This window comes from Ambystoma mexicanum, chromosome 5q (assembly GCF_040938575.1).
Source record: "Ambystoma mexicanum isolate Mex_15411 chromosome 5q, UKY_AmexF1_1, whole genome shotgun sequence".
NCBI classification, from domain to species: domain Eukaryota; kingdom Metazoa; phylum Chordata; class Amphibia; order Caudata; family Ambystomatidae; genus Ambystoma; species Ambystoma mexicanum.
In genome coordinates, this window is record NC_090933.1 from 9,304,473 (window position 1) to 9,319,535 (window position 15,063).

Sequence of the window (15,063 nt, forward strand, 5' to 3'; positions counted from 1 at the left end):
GGTCTCAGGTTTGGAAGGGGAAGGATTTAGATATCACGTCTCATGTTATAGGACGGGTCTCAGGTTTGGTATTAGAAGCATTAAGATATCACATCTCATGCTATCTGAAGGGTCTCAGGATTGGATTGGGAAGGAGTTGGATAGCCCATCTCATGCTATAGGAAGGGTATCAGGTTGGAATGGGAAGGAGTTTGATATCACATCTCATGATATAGGAAGTGTCTCAGGTTTTTAGAAGCATTAAGATATCACATCTCATGCTATCGAAAGGGTCTCAGGATTGGATTGGGAAGGAATTGGATATCCCATGTCATGCTGTAGGAAGGGTCTCAGTTTGGAATGGGAAGGAGTTGGATATCACATCTCATGTTATAGGAAGGGTCTCAGGATTGGAATATTAAGGACTTGGATATCACATCTCATGCTATAGGGAGGGTCTCAGGTTTGATATTAGAAGCATTGAGATATCACATCTCATGCTATCGGAAGGGTCTCAGGTTTGGAAAGGGAAGGATTTAGATATCACATATCATGTTATAAGATGCTTCTCAGGGTTGGTTCGGAAGCATTGAGATATCACATCTCATGGTATAGGAAGGGTCTCAGGATTGGAATGGGAAGGAGTTGGATATCATATCTCATGCTATAGGAAGGGTCTCAGATTTGGAATGTGAAGGAGTTGGATATCACATCTCATGTTATGGGAAGGATCTCAGGTTTTGTATTTGAAGCATTAATATATCACATCTCATGCTATAGGAAGGGTCTCAGGATTGGAATGGGAAGGAGTTGGATATCACATCTCATGCTATAGGAAGGGTCTCAGGTTTGGTAGAAGCATTGAGATAACACATCTCATGCTATAGGAAGGGTCTCAGGATTGAAATGGGAAGGAGTTGGATATCACATCTCATGCCATAGGAAGGGTCTCAGGTTTGGTATAGCATTGAGATATCACATCTCTGCTATCGGAAGGGTCTCAGGATTGGAGTGGGAAGGAGTTGGATATCCCATCTCATGGCATAGGAAGGGTCTCAGGTTTGGTATTAGAAGCACTGAGATATCACATCTCCTGCTATAGGGTGGGTCTCAGGATTGGAAGGGGAAGGATTTAGATATCACGTCTCAAGTTATAGGACGGGTCTCAGGTTTGGTATTAGAAGCATTAAGATATCATATCTCATGCTATCGGAAGGGTCTCAGGATTGGATTGGGAAGGAGTTGGACATCCCATCTCATGCTATAGGAAGGGTATCAGGTTGGAATGGGAAGGAGTTTGATATCACATCTCATGCTATAGGAAGGGTCTCAGGATTGGAATTGGAAGGATTTGGATATCACATATCATGTTATAGGAAGGGTCTCAGGTTTGTTATTAGAAGCATTGAGATATCACATCTCATGTTATAGGACAGTCTCAGGTTTGGTATTAGAAGCATTGAGATATCACATCTCATGGTATAGGGCGGGTCTCAGGATTGGAATGGGAAGGATTTGGATATCACATCTCATGTTATAGGAAGGGTCTCAGGTTTGTTATTAGAAGCATTGAGATATCATATCTCATGCTATCGGAAGGGTCTCAGGATTGGATTGGGAAGGAGTTGGATATCACATCTCATGATATAGGAAGGGTCTCAGGTTTGTTATTAGAAGCATTGAGATATCACATCTCATGTTATAGGACAGTCTCAGGTTTGGTATTAGAAGCATTGAGATATAACATTTCATAGTATAGGACGGGTCTCAGGATTGGAATGGGAAGGAGTTGGATATCACATCTCATGCTATAGGGAGGGTCTCAGGTTTGATATTAGAAGCATTGAGATATCACATCTCATGCTATCGGAAGGGTCTCAGGTTTGGAAGGGGAAGGAGTTAGATATCACGTCTCATGTTATAGGACGGGTCTCAGGTTTGGTATTAGAAGCATTAAGATATCACATCTCATGCTATCGGAAGGGTCTCAGGATTGGATTGGGAAGGAGTTGGATATCCCATCTCATGCTATAGGAAGGGTATCAGGTTGGAATGGGAAGGAGTTTGATATCACATCTCATGATATAGGAAGGGTCTCAGGTTTTTAGAAGCATTAAGATATCACATCTCATGCTATCGAAAGGGTCTCAGGATTGGATTGGGAAGGAATTGGATATCCCATGTCATGCTGTAGGAAGGGTCTCAGTTTGGAATGGGAAGGAGTTGGATATCACATCTCATGTTATAGGAAGTGTCTCAGGATTGGAATAGGAAGGACTTGGATATCACATCTCATGCTATAGGGAGGGTCTCAGGTTTGATATTAGAAGCATTGAGATATCACATCTCATGCTATCGGAAGGGTCTCAGGATTGGAATGGGAAGGAGTTGGATATCACATCTCATGCTAAAGGAAGGGTCTCAGGTTTGGAAAGGGAAGGATTTAGATATCACATATCATGTTATAAGATGCTTCTCAGGGTTGGTTTGGAAGCATTGAGATATCACATCTCATGCTATAGGAAGGGTCTCAGGATTGGAATGGGAAGGAGTTGGATATCACATCTCATGCTATAGGAAGGGTCTTAGGTTTGGTAGAAGCATTGAGATAACACATCTCATGCTATAGGAAGGGTCTCAGGATTGAAATGGGAAGGAGTTGGATATCACATCTCATGCCATAGGAAGGGTCTCAGGTTTGGTATAAGCATTGAGATATCACATCTCTGCTATCGGAAGGGTCTCAGGATTGGAGTGGGAAGGAGTTGGATATCCCATCTCATGGCATAGGAAGGGTCTCAGGTTTGGTATTAGAAGCATTGAGATATCACATCTCCTGCTATAGGATGGGTCTCAGGATTGGAAGGGGAAGGATTTAGATATCACGTCTCATGTTATAGGACGGGTCTCAGGTTTGGTATTAGAAGCATTAAGATATCATATCTCATGCTATCGGAAGGGTCTCAGGATTAGATTGGGAAGGAGTTGGATATCCCATCTCATGCTATAGGAAGGGTATCAGGTTGGAATGGGAAGGAGTTTGATATCACATCTCATGCTATAGGAAGGGTCTCAGGATTGGAATTGGAAGGATTTGGATATCACATATCATGTTATAGGAAGGGTCTCAGGTTTGTTATTAGAAGCATTGAGATATCACATCTCATGTTATAGGACAGTCTCAGGTTTGGTATTAGAAGCATTGAGATATCACATCTCATGGTATAGGGTGGGTCTCAGGATTGGAATGGGAAGGATTTGGATATCACATCTCATGTTATAGGAAGGGTCTCAGGTTTGTTATTAGAAGCATTGAGATATCACATCTCATGTTATAGGACAGTCTCAGGTTTGGTATTAGAAGCATTGAGATATCACATCTCATGGTATAGGACGGGTCTCAGGATTGGAAGGGAAAGGAGTTGGATTTCACATCTCATGCTATTGGAAGGGTCTCAGGATTGGAATGGGAAGGAATTGGATATCACATCTCATGCTATTGGAAGGGTCTCAGGATTGGAATGGGAAGGAGTTTGATATCACATCTCATGCTATAGGAAGGGTCTCAGGATTGGAATGGGAAGGAGTTGGATATCACATCTCATGTTATAGGAAGGGACTCAGGTTTGGTATTAGAAGAACTGAGAAATCAGATATCATCCTTTATGAAGGGACTCAAGTTTGGTATTTCAAGGAGTGAGATAATAAATCTCATCCTATCGGAAGGGTCTCAGGATTGGAATGGGAAGGAGTTGAATATCACATCTCATGCTATAGGAAGGATCTCAGGTTTGGTAGAAGCATTGAGATATCACATCTCGTGCTATAGGAACGGTCTCAGGATTGGAATGGGAAGGAGTTAGATATCACATCTCATGCTATAGGAAGGGTCTCAGGATTGGAATGGAAGGAGTTGGATATCACATCTCATCCTATAGGAAGGGTCTCAGGTTTGGAATGGGAAGGATTTGGATATCACATATCATGTTATAGGAAGGGTCTCAGGTTTGTTATTAGAAGCATTGAGATATCACATCTCATGTTATAGGACAGTCTCAGGTTTGGTATTAGAAGCATTGAGATATCACATCTCATGGTATAGGGCGGGTCTCAGGATTGGAATGGGAAGGATTTGGATATCACATCTCATGTTATAGGAAGGGTCTCAGGTTTGTTATTAGAAGCATTGAGATATCATATCTCATGCTATCGGAAGGGTCTCAGGATTGGATTGGGAAGGAGTTGGATATCACATCTCATGATATAGGAAGGGTCTCAGGTTTGTTATTAGAAGCATTGAGATATCACATCTCATGTTATAGGACAGTCTCAGGTTTGGTATTAGAAGCATTGAGATATAACATTTCATAGTATAGGACGGGTCTCAGGATTGGAATGGGAAGGAGTTGGATATCACATCTCATGCTATAGGGAGGGTCTCAGGTTTGATATTAGAAGCATTGAGATATCACATCTCGTGCTATCGGAAGGGTCTCAGGTTTGGAAGGGGAAGGAGTTAGATATCACGTCTCATGTTATAGGACGGGTCTCAGGTTTGGTATTAGAAGCATTAAGATATCACATCTCATGCTATCGGAAGGGTCTCAGGATTGGATTGGGAAGGAGTTGGATATCCCATCTCATGCTATAGGAAGGGTATCAGGTTGGAATGGGAAGGAGTTTGATATCACATCTCATGATATAGGAAGGGTCTCAGGTTTTTAGAAGCATTAAGATATCACATCTCATGCTATCGAAAGGGTCTCAGGATTGGATTGGGAAGGAATTGGATATCCCATGTCATGCTGTAGGAAGGGTCTCAGTTTGGAATGGGAAGGAGTTGGATATCACATCTCATGTTATAGGAAGTGTCTCAGGATTGGAATAGGAAGGACTTGGATATCACATCTCATGCTATAGGGAGGGTCTCAGGTTTGATATTAGAAGCATTGAGATATCACATCTCATGCTATCGGAAGGGTCTCAGGATTGGAATGGGAAGGAGTTGGATATCACATCTCATGCTAAAGGAAGGGTCTCAGGTTTGGAAAGGGAAGGATTTAGATATCACATATCATGTTATAAGATGCTTCTCAGGGTTGGTTTGGAAGCATTGAGATATCACATCTCATGGTATAGGAAGGGTCTCAGGATTGGAATGGGAAGGAGTTGGATATCACATCTCATGCTATAGGAAGGGTCTCAGATTTGGAATGTGAAGGAGTTGGATATCACATCTCATGTTATGGGAAGGATCTCAGGTTTTGTATTTGAAGCATTGATATATCACATCTCATGCTATAGGAAGGGTCTCAGGATTGGAATGGGAAGGAGTTGGATATCACATCTCATGCTATAGGAAGGGTCTTAGGTTTGGTAGAAGCATTGAGATAACACATCTCATGCTATAGGAAGGGTCTCAGGATTGAAATGGGAAGGAGTTGGATATCACATCTCATGCCATAGGAAGGGTCTCAGGTTTGGTATAAGCATTGAGATATCACATCTCTGCTATCGGAAGGGTCTCAGGATTGGAGTGGGAAGGAGTTGGATATCCCATCTCATGGCATAGGAAGGGTCTCAGGTTTGGTATTAGAAGCATTGAGATATCACATCTCCTGCTATAGGATGGGTCTCAGGATTGGAAGGGGAAGGATTTAGATATCACGTCTCATGTTATAGGACGGGTCTCAGGTTTGGTATTAGAAGCATTAAGATATCATATCTCATGCTATCGGAAGGGTCTCAGGATTAGATTGGGAAGGAGTTGGATATCCCATCTCATGCTATAGGAAGGGTATCAGGTTGGAATGGGAAGGAGTTTGATATCACATCTCATGCTATAGGAAGGGTCTCAGGATTGGAATTTGAAGGATTTGGATATCACATATCATGTTATAGGAAGGGTCTCAGGTTTGTTATTAGAAGCATTGAGATATCACATCTCATGTTATAGGACAGTCTCAGGTTTGGTATTAGAAGCATTGAGATATCACATCTCATGGTATAGGGTGGGTCTCAGGATTGGAATGGGAAGGATTTGGATATCACATCTCATGTTATAGGAAGGGTCTCAGGTTTGTTATTAGAAGCATTGAGATATCACATCTCATGTTATAGGACAGTCTCAGGTTTGGTATTAGAAGCATTGAGATATCACATCTCATGGTATAGGACGGGTCTCAGGATTGGAAGGGAAAGGAGTTGGATTTCACATCTCATGCTATTGGAAGGGTCTCAGGATTGGAATGGGAAGGAATTGGATATCACATCTCATGCTATTGGAAGGGTCTCAGGATTGGAATGGGAAGGAGTTTGATATCACATCTCATGCTATAGGAAGGGTCTCAGGATTGGAATGGGAAGGAGTTGGATATCACATCTCATGTTATAGGAAGGGACTCAGGTTTGGTATTAGAAGAACTGAGAAATCAGATATCATCCTTTATGAAGGGACTCAAGTTTGGTATTTCAAGGAGTGAGATAATAAATCTCATCCTATCGGAAGGGTCTCAGGATTGGAATGGGAAGGAGTTGAATATCACATCTCATGCTATAGGAAGGATCTCAGGTTTGGTAGAAGCATTGAGATATCACATCTCGTGCTATAGGAACGGTCTCAGGATTGGAATGGGAAGGAGTTAGATATCACATCTCATGCTATAGGAAGGGTCTCAGGATTGGAATGGGAAGGAGTTGGATATCACATCTCATCCTATAGGAAGGGTCTCAGGTTTGGAATGGGAAGGATTTGGATATCACATCTCTTGCAATAGGAAGGGTCTCAGGTTTGGTATTATAAATATTGAGATATCACATCTCATGGTATAGGAACGGTCTCAGGATTGGAATCGGAAGGAGTTGGATATCACATCTCATGTTATAGGAAGGGTCTCAGGTTTTGTTTTAGAAGCACTGAGATATCAAATCTCATGCTATATGAAGAGACGCAGGATTGGAATGGGAAGAAGTTGGATATCACATCTCATGCTAAAGGAAGGGTCTTGGGTTTGGAAGGGGAAGGATTTGGATATCACATCTCAAGTTATAGGACCGGTCTGTGGTTTGGTATTAGAAGCATTGAGATATCATATCTCATGCTATCGGAAGGGTCTCAGGATTGGATTGGGAAGGAGTTGGATATCACATCTCATGTTATAGGAAGGGTCTCAGGATTGGAATGGGAAGCATTTGGATATCACATCTCATGTTATAGGAAGCGTCTCAGGTTTGTTATTAGAAGCATTGAGATATCACATCTCATGTTATAGGACAGTCTAAGGTTTGGTATTAGAAGCATTGAGATATCATATCTCATGGTATAGTACGGGTCTCAGGATTGGAATGGGAAGGAGTTGGATATCACATCTCATGCTATAGGAAGGGTCTCAGGATTGGAATGGGAAGGATTTGGATAACACATCTCATGTTATAGGAAGGGTCTCAGGTTTGTTATTAGAAGCATTGAGATATCACATCTCATGTTATAGGACAGTGTCAGGTTTGGTATTAGAAGCATTGAGATATCACATCTCATGGTATAGGACGGGTCTCAGGATTGGAATGGGAAGGAGTTGGATATCACATCTCATGCTATAGGAAGGGTCCCAAGATTGGAATGGGAAGGCGTTTGATATCACATCTCATTTCATAGGAAGGTCTCAGGTTTGGTAGAAGCATTAAGATATCACATCTCATGCTATCGGAAGGGTCTCAGGATTGGATTGGGAAGGAGTTGGATATCACATCTCATGCTAAAGGAAGGGTCTCAGGTTTGGAAGGGGAAGGATTTGGATATCACATCTCAAGTTATAGGAGGGGTCTGTGGTTTGGTATTAGAAGCATTGAGATATCATATCTCATGCTATCGGAAGGGTCTCAGGATTGGATTGGGAAGGAGTTGGATATCACATCTCATGTTATAGGAAGGGTCTCAAGATTGGAATGGGAAGGACATGGATATTACATCTCATGTTATAGGAAGGGTCTCAGGTTTGTTATTAGAAGCATTGAGATATCACATCTCATGTTATAGGACAGTTTCAGGTTTGGTATTAGAAGCATTGAGATAAAACATCTCATAGTATAGGACGGGTCTCAGGATTGGAATGGGAAGGAGTTGGATATCACATCTCATGCTATAGGGAGGGTCTCAGGTTTGATATTAGAAGCATTGAGATATCACATCTCATGCTATCGGAAGGGTCTCAGGATTGGATTGGGAAGGAGTTGGATATCACATCTCAAGTTATAGGACGGGTCTGTGGTTTGGTATTAGAAGCATTGAGATATCATATCTCATGCTATCGGAAGGGTCTCACGATTGGATTGGGAAGGAGTTGGATATCACATCTCATGTTATAGGAAGGCTCTCAGGTTTGTTATTAGAAGCATTGAGATATCACATCTCACGTTATAGGACAGTCTCAGGTTTGGTATTAGAAGCATTGAGATATAATATCTCATGGTATAAAACGGGTCTCAGGATTGGAATGGGAAGGAGTTGGATATCACATCTCATGCTAAAGGAAGGGTCTCAGGTTTGGAAGGGGAAGGATTTGGATATCACATCTCAATTTATAGGACGGGTCTGTGGTTTGGTATTAGAAGCATTGAGATATCATATCTCATGCTATCGGAAGGGTCTCAGGATTGGATTGGGAAGGAGTTGGATATCACATCTCATGTTATAGGAAGGGTCTCAGGATTGGAATGGGAAGGATTTGGATATCACATCTCATGTTATAGGAAGGGTCTCAGGTTTGTTATTAGAAGCATTGAGATATCGCATCTCATGTTATAGGACAGTCTCAGATTTGGTATTAGAAGCATTGAGATATCATATCTCATGGTATAGGACGGGTCTCAGGATTGGATTGGGAAGGAATTGGATATCCCATGTCATGCTGTAGGAAGGGGCTCAGTTTGGAATGGGAAGGAGTTGGATATCACATCTCATGTTATAGGAAGGGTCTCAGGATTGGAATAGGAAGGACTTGGATATCACATCTCATGCTATAGGGAGGGTCTCAGGTTTGATATTAGAAGCATTGAGATATCACATCTCATGCTATCGGAAGGGTCTCAGGATTGGAATGGGAAGGAGTTGGATATCAGATCTCATGCTAAAGGAAGGGTCTCAGGTTTGGAAAGGGAAGGATTTAGATATCACATATCATGTTATAAGATGCTTCTCAGGGTTGGTTTGGAAGCATTGAGATATCACATCTCATGGTATAGGAAGGGTCTCAGGATTGGAATGGGAAGGAGTTGGATATCACATCTCATGCTATAGGAAGGGTCTCAGATTTGGAATGTGAAGGAGTTGGATATCACATCTCATGTTATGGGAAGGATCTCAGGTTTTGTATTTGAAGCATTGATATATCACATCTCATGTTATAGGAAGGGTCTCAGGATTGGAATGGGAAGCATTTGGATATCACATCTCATGTTATAGGAAGCGTCTCAGGTTTGTTATTAGAAGCATTGAGATATCACATCTCATGTTATAGGACAGTCTAAGGTTTGGTATTAGAAGCATTGAGATATCATATCTCATGGTATAGTACGGGTCTCAGGATTGGAATGGGAAGGAGTTGGATATCACATCTCATGCTATAGGAAGGGTCTCAGGATTGGAATGGGAAGGATTTGGATAACACATCTCATGTTATAGGAAGGGTCTCAGGTTTGTTATTAGAAGCATTGAGATATCACATCTCATGTTATAGGACAGTGTCAGGTTTGTATTAGAAGCATTGAGATATCACATCTCAAGGTATAGGACGGGTCTCAGGATTGGAATGGGAAGGAGTTGGATATCACATCTCATGCTATAGGAAGGGTCCCAGGATTGGAATGGGAAGGAGTTTGATATCACATCTCATTCCATAGGAAGGTCTCAGGTTTGGTAGAAGCATTAAGATATCACATCTCATGCTATCGGAAGGGTCTCAGGATTGGATTGGGAAGGAGTTGGATATCACATCTCATGCTAAAGGAAGGGTCTCAGGTTTGGAAGGGGAAGGATTTGGATATCACATCTCAAGTTATAGGAGGGGTCTGTGGTTTGGTATTAGAAACATTGAGATATCATATCTCATGCTATCGGAAGGGTCTCCGGATTGGATTGGGAAGGAGTTGGATATCACATCTCATGTTATAGGAAGGGTCTCAAGATTGGAATGGGAAGGACATGGATATTACATCTCATGTTATAGGAAGGGTCTCAGGTGTGTTATTAGAAGCATTGAGATATCACATCTCATGTTATAGGACAGTCTCAGGTTTGGTATTAGAAGCATTGAGATAAAACATCTCATAGTATAGGACGGGTCTCAGGATTGGAATGGGAAGGAGTTGGATATCACATCTCATGCTATAGGGAGGGTCTCAGGTTTGATATTAGAAGCATTGAGATATCACATCTCATGCTATCGGAAGGGTCTCAGGATTGGATTGGGAAGAAGTTGGATATCACATCTCAAGTTATAGGACGGGTCTGTGGTTTGGTATTAGAAGCATTGAGATATCATATCTCATGCTATCGGAAGGGTCTCACGATTGGATTGGGAAGGAGTTGGATATCACATCTCATGTTATAGGAAGGCTCTCAGGTTTGTTATTAGAAGCATTGAGATATCACATCTCACGTTATAGGACAGTCTCAGGTTTGGTATTAGAAGCATTGAGATATAATATCTCATGGTATAAGACGGGTCTCAGGATTGGAATGGGAAGGAGTTGGATATCACATCTCATGCTAAAGGAAGGGTCTCAGGTTTGGAAGGGGAAGGATTTGGATATCACATCTCAATTTATAGGACGGGTCTGTGGTTTGGTATTAGAAGCATTGAGATATCATATCTCATGCTATCGGAAGGGTCTCAGGATTGGATTGGGAAGGAGTTGGATATCACATCTCATGTTATAGGAAGGGTCTCAGGATTGGAATGGGAAGGATTTGGATATCACATCTCATGTTATAGGAAGGGTCTCAGGTTTGTTATTAGAAGCATTGAGATATCGCATCTCATGTTATAGGACAGTCTCAGGTTTGGTATTAGAAGCATTGAGATATCATATCTCATGGTATAGGACGGGTCTCAGGATTGGATTGGGAAGGAATTGGATATCCCATGTCATGCTGTAGGAAGGGTCTCAGTTTGGAATGGGAAGGAGTTGGATATCACATCTCATGTTATAGGAAGGGTCTCAGGATTGGAATAGGAAGGACTTGGATATCACATCTCATGCTATAGGGAGGGTCTCAGGTTTGATATTAGAAGCATTGAGATATCACATCTCATGCTATCGGAAGGGTCTCAGGATTGGAATGGGAAGGAGTTGGATATCACATCTCATGCTAAAGGAAGGGTCTCAGGTTTGGAAAGGGAAGGATTTAGATATCACATATCATGTTATAAAATGCTTCTCAGGGTTGGTTTGGAAGCATTGAGATATCACATCTCATGGTATAGGAAGGGTCTCAGGATTGGAATGGGAAGGAGTTGGATATCACATCTCATGCTATAGGAAGGGTCTCAGATTTGGAATGTGAAGGAGTTGGATATCACATCTCATGTTATGGGAAGGATCTCAGGTTTTGTATTTGAAGCATTGATATATCACATCTCATGCTATAGGTAGGGTCTCAGGATTGGAATGGGAAGGAGTTGGATATCACATCTCATGCTATAGGAAGGGTCTTAGGTTTGGTAGAAGCATTGAGATAACACATCTCATGCTATAGGAAGGGTCTCAGGATTGAAATGGGAAGGAGTTGGATATCCCATCTCATGGCATAGGAAGGGTCTCAGGTTTGGTATTAGAAGCATTGAGATATCACATCTCCTGCTATAGGATGGGCCTCAGGATTGGAAGGGGAAGGATTTAGATATCACCTCTCATGTTATAGGACGGGTCTCAGGTTTGGTATTAGAAGCATTAAGATATCATATCTCATGCTATCGGAAGGGTCTCAGGATTGGATTGGGAAGGAGTTGGATATCCCATCTCATGCTATAGGAAGGGTATCAGGTTGGAATGGGAAGGAGTTTGATATCACATCTCATGCTATAGGAAGGGTCTCAGGATTGGAATTGGAAGGATTTGGATATCACATATCATGTTATAGGAAGGGTCTCAGGTTTGTTATTAGAAGCATTGAGATATCACATCTCATGTTATAGGACAGTCTCAGGTTTGGTATTAGAAGCATTGAGATATCACATCTCATGGTATAGGGTGGGTCTCAGGATTGGAATGGGAAGGATTTGGATATCACATCTCATGTTATAGGAAGGGTCTCAGGTTTGTTATTAGAAGCATTGAGATATCACATCTCATGTTATAGGACAGTCTCAGGTTTGGTATTAGAAGCATTGAGATATCACATCTCATGGTATAGGACGGGTCTCAGGATTGGAAGGGAAAGGAGTTGGATTTCACATCTCATGCTATTGGAAGGGTCTCAGGATTGGAATGGGAAGGAATTGGATATCACATCTCATGCTATTGGAAGGGTCTCAGGATTGGAATGGGAAGGAGTTTGATATCACATCTCATGCTATAGGAAGGGTCTCAGGATTGGAATGGGAAGGAGTTGGATATCACATCTCATGTTATAGGAAGGGACTCAGGTTTGGTATTAGAAGAACTGAGAAATCAGATATCATCCTTTATGAAGGGACTCAAGTTTGGTATTTCAAGGATTGAGATAATAAATCTCATCCTATCGGAAGGGTCTCAGGATTGGAATGGGAAGGAGTTGAATATCACATCTCATGCTATAGGAAGGATCTCAGGTTTGGTAGAAGCATTGAGATATCACATCTCGTGCTATAGGAACGGTCTCAGGATTGGAATGGGAAGGAGTTAGATATCACATCTCATGCTATAGGAAGGGTCTCAGGATTGGAATGGGAAGGAGTTGGATATCACATCTCATCCTATAGGAAGGGTCTCAGGTTTGGAATGGGAAGGATTTGGATATCACATCTCTTGCAATAGGAAGGGTCTCAGGTTTGGTATTATAAATATTGAGATATCACATCTCATGGTATAGGAAGGGTCTCAGGATTGGAATCGGAAGGAGTTGGATATCACATCTCATGTTATAGGAAGGGTCTCAGGTTTTGTTTTAGAAGCACTGAGATATCAAATCTCATGCTATATGAAGAGACGCAGGATTGGAATGGGAAGAAGTTGGATATCACATCTCATGCTAAAGGAAGGGTCTTGGGTTTGGAAGGGGAAGGATTTGGATATCACATCTCAAGTTATAGGACCGGTCTGTGGTTTGGTATTAGAAGCATTGAGATATCATATCTCATGCTATCGGAAGGGTCTCAGGATTGGATTGGGAAGGAGTTGGATATCACATCTCATGTTATAGGAAGGGTCTCAGGATTGGAATGGGAAGCATTTGGATATCACATCTCATGTTATAGGAAGCGTCTCAGGTTTGTTATTAGAAGCATTGAGATATCACATCTCATGTTATAGGACAGTCTAAGGTTTGGTATTAGAAGCATTGAGATATCATATCTCATGGTATAGTACGGGTCTCAGGATTGGAATGGGAAGGAGTTGGATATCACATCTCATGCTATAGGAAGGGTCTCAGGATTGGAATGGGAAGGATTTGGATAACACATCTCATGTTATAGGAAGGGTCTCAGGTTTGTTATTAGAAGCATTGAGATATCACATCTCATGTTATAGGACAGTCTCAGGTTTGGTATTAGAAGCATTGAGATATCACATCTCATGGTATAGGACGGGTCTCAGGATTGGAATGGGAAGGAGTTGGATATCACATCTCATGCTATAGGAAGGGTCCCAGGATTGGAATGGGAAGGAGTTTGATATCACATCTCATTCCATAGGAAGGTCTCAGGTTTGGTAGAAGCATTAAGATATCACATCTCATGCTATCGGAAGGGTCTCAGGATTGGATTGGGAAGGAGTTGGATATCACATCTCATGCTAAAGGAAGGGTCTCAGGTTTGGAAGGGGAAGGATTTGGATATCACATCTCAAGTTATAGGAGGGGTCTGTGGTTTGGTATGAGAAGCATTGAGATATCATATCTCATGCTATCGGAAGGGTCTCAGGATTGGATTGGGAAGGAGTTGGATATCACATCTCATGTTATAGGAAGGGTCTCAAGATTGGAATGGGAAGGACATGGATATTACATCTCATGTTATAGGAAGGGTCTCAGGTTTGTTATTAGAAGCATTGAGATATCACATCTCATGTTATAGGACAGTCTCAGGTTTGGTATTAGAAGCATTGAGATAAAACATCTCATAGTATAGGACGGGTCTCAGGATTGGAATGGGAAGGAGTTGGATATCACATCTCATGCTATAGGGAGGGTCTCAGGTTTGATATTAGAAGCATTGAGATATCACATCTCATGTTATAGGACAGTCTCAGGTTTGGTATTAGAAGCATTGAGATATCACATCTCATGGTATAGGACGGGTCTCAGGATTGGAATGGGAAGGAGTTGGATATCACATCTCATGCCATAGGACGGGTCTCAGGATTGGAATGGGAAGGAGTTGGATATCACATCTCATTCCATAGGAAGGTCTCAGGTTTGGTAGAAGCATTAAGATATCACATCTCATGCTATCGGAAGGGTCTCAGGATTGGATTGGGAAGGAGTTGGATATCACATCTCATGCTAAAGGAAGGGTCTCAGGTTTGGAAGGGGAAGGATTTGGATATCACATCTCAAGTTATAGGAGGGGTCTGTGGTTTGGTATTAGAAGCATTGAGATATCATATCTCATGCTATCGGAAGGGTCTCAGGATTGGATTGGGAAGGAGTTGGATATCACATCTCATGTTATAGGAAGGGTCTCAAGATTGGAATGGGAAGGACATGGATATTACATCTCATGTTATAGGAAGGGTCTCAGGTTTGTTATTAGAAGCATTGAGATATCACATCTCATGTTATAGGACAGTCTCAGGTTTGGTATTAGAAGCATTGAGATAAAACATCTCATAGTATAGGACGGGTCTCAGGATTGGAATGGGAAGGAGTTGGATATCACATCTCAT